This window comes from Aptenodytes forsteri, unplaced genomic scaffold, assembly GCF_000699145.1.
Source record: "Aptenodytes forsteri isolate BGI_AS27 unplaced genomic scaffold, ASM69914v1 Scaffold97, whole genome shotgun sequence".
Taxonomy (NCBI): Eukaryota; Metazoa; Chordata; class Aves; order Sphenisciformes; family Spheniscidae; genus Aptenodytes; species Aptenodytes forsteri.
This window is the reverse complement of record NW_008795036.1, coordinates 191841-195204: the sequence shown is the minus strand read 5'-3', so window position 1 is coordinate 195204 and position 3364 is coordinate 191841.

The window sequence follows — 3364 nt, the reverse complement described above, 5'->3', positions numbered from 1 at the left end:
ACTTACTAAAGCGAAGAATAAAATGCTACTTTCCTTCTCACGGTCCAGAGGCAAACCCTCAGAAGATGCAAACAGTCAAAGATTTGCTCCAATAGAGGTGTAACAGTTTATATCAGCCCGGGACAACTCCTATAATGCTTTGTGTGTCTAGAGAGAGATTAGGTTTATTTTAGGAATTCTCTGAATCATGAATTGATTAAATAAAGGAAAATAAAATTTTCCTGTATGTGATGGAAATAGTGAGAAGGAAAATATATTCCGTTCACAGATCTCAGAAAAAAAAAAGATCATGTTTAAAATAAAAAGGATCATGTTTAAAAAAAAAAGGATCATGTTTAAAACAATTTCTTAGCATTTTCTAGAACATCAACATCTTCCATACAGTACAAGAAAATCTGTGTTTACTTCCTGACAGATGTTACATATTTGAAAGGGGATCAGAAAATATTTTTTTGATATAAATTTTGATACAGAAAGTGACAAACATACAAGATAGATCAAAATCATAAAGACTCTTACATATCCTAAAGCTAATCACTACCTCACGCCATAATTTTTTATTCACATTGATGCCTTTTATCGGGAAAATTTGGAAAAGGTTGTGATAACAATTCCATTGGTATACATCTGGAAAAATATACCTAAGCATGACAGAATTATTACAGATTATATCATTCAAATACAACCAGAAGCTGGCTCTATGGTTTTAGAGCTTACCTGCTAGATTTAGCTAATCACTACCTCACGCCATAATTTTTTATTCACATTGATGCCTTTTATCGGGAAAATTTGGAAAAGGTTGTGATAACAATTCCATTGGTATACATCTGGAAAAATATACCTAAGCATGACAGAATTATTACAGATTATATCATTCAAATACAACCAGAAGCTGGCTCTATGGTTTTAGAGCTTACCTGCTAGATTTTAGTTGTTTTTGTACTGTATTATAAAGTAAGAATATCGGTTTTATTATAATTAAGTTAGTCATTCCTTCTACTAAAAAGTCTATAAAGATGACTAATCTTTGATGCAGTTGGATGCAGGCTGTAATAAAGCCCAAGTAAATAACACAATTTTTTTTTTGGCTCCAACATGAATGCGCCAGCTTCTTTTTCACTTTTCCTCGAGGCTAAAGGTTTATCCTTTTTTTGCCATCCTTATTATTATGCCCCGTTGTTCAAAAGGTAGAACTCTGCTAGGGGTAACACCACCATCTATTAAGCTCATGGCGTGTGCAGACTGTTACAGACCACCCCAGGGCTCCTGCTTTTTCCTGATACCCACCTGAGGTTGTCCTACTGCAGTGACCTTGGGTTTGCCACAGGCTTAGGGAGCATCCTCTCGCTGGAGACCCGCGGTGGAAAAACTTCTCATTAAGAATAAAGTTCTGCCATCTGTCACAAGCCTCATGTAAACAGCTGAACCAAAACATCTTGGCTTCCCCGGATCCTGAGTGCTTCCAGCAAAAGTCACGTAATGACTAATGACAGCCAGATAAAAAAAAATAGGCAAAAGGCCATTGAAAACAGAATAATTTAAAGCCATTCTAACAAAGTGCTGAACAAGAAGCAGAAAAGCGGGCAGGTAGAAGTCGCCTCAGCAGCTCCCCTTTTTCTTGCTTGCTTGATATATGTTTTTGGGTAACTTGGCAGCGTTTATCAAGTACATGTATTGTACCACGGATAGTCTGGGAATGACACACAGCTCTCCAGCTCAGTGTAGTTGGTTTCTGTATGAGGCATCTATGCAACTCATCAGGGCAGATCTGTCAACTTTATAGCACTCTTTTTTTTTTTTTTTTTACTAGTATAAACACAACTAATTTACACAATTTAGGGAACAGGCTAAAGTTTGAGAAATGTAAATGCAGTGCAAATGCACTGAGGTGGGTGACGGAGTTTTCAGCCCCCGGTACTTGGACTCTATGCCGTCTCACTAGCATCTTGAAGTCTTTCTATGGGCTGGCTCTCGGGGCTGTGAGGTGGGAAAGTGAGCTAAGGGTGCAGGGAGCCGACGGGCCGAGGGGGCAGGGTTACAGCAGCTGGCAGCAGGGGTGGGGAAAAGGCAGAGGAGGTTGTTCTGTACCAGGGAGGGGGTGATGTGAGGGGGGGGGAGGGACGGAGCAGGGCTCGTTACGGATATCAACAAGAAAGGCCAGACAACAAATGGCTTAATAAAATAGCAGGTTTTGTAAGATAGGATAAGAAGAGGAATATAGATAATGGGTACATCTTACATCCCTTCAGATGCTGGGCACTCCGTGTTCATGCAGCACCGGATGGAGCCCCGATGAATTTTCCTAAGGGATGCTGCACAGAGCAGATCCTGTCCATGGAGAGACACTCTCCCCCTTTTGATCATTTGAGCTACTATAGGATGTCCTCACAAGAACACAACTCTATTCCTAAAGGACATTGATATGAGAACATCTTGTTGCACAGTTAGATAAAGGCAAGGCCATGCAGAAGGTGAAATCCACCAGTACAGCATGGGAGCTGCCCGCAGGCGGCTCCATGACCGTGATGCAGCCAAGGTGACCCCACGGCCAGGGTATCTGTGCAGCCTGGTGGGGGCCTGAGGGCCCCACTGGGCGAGCAGCCCGGCACCCCCCTGCACCCGCTCAGGGTAATGGTGAGGGACGGGCAGTGCTCTCCCGGTCAGGGGTGCTGTGCTCCACCCCTTGATCCGCACACAACCTACCTTTCTCAATGGTGGTATAAGTTACAGATTATCTGAGTAGGCTGTCCAGCTAACAGACAGTTTCCCAACAGGCTGGAAGGTTATCTCCATCCTAGCACCCACCAGTGCAGCTCAGGCTGGTGTGGGGCAGCAAGCTCCTATGCAGCAGCTGCTCACGCTAACAAATGGGCTGCTCAAGCCCTATGTAGAAGGCCCAGTAGAGCAGGCATGTTCAGGATCACTAGCTCCTTGAATACAATGTCTTCTGCAAGGCTCCCAGTACAGAGGTTCGGGCAACAGGGAAGTGAATAGGAGAGGGGAAAAGGAGATGAGAAGGGAAAAAAAAAGTTTGTAGAAGGTAAGAACAGACTAGGAACTGGGAAAAGATCATAGAATATCTCAAGTTGGAAGGGACCCATAAGGATCATCGGGTCCAACTCCCTGCTCCTCACAGGACTACTTAAAATTACACCATATAACTAAGAGCGTCGTCCAGATGCTCCTTGAACTCTAACAGGCTTGGTGCCACGACCACTGCCCTGGGGAGCCTGTTCCAGTGACTGACCACCCTCTCAGTGGAGAACCTTTTCCTAATGTCCAACCTGAACTTCCCCTGACGCAGCTTCATTCCATTTCCTCGTGTCCTATCGCTGGTCACCAGAGAGAGGAGATCAGCACCTCC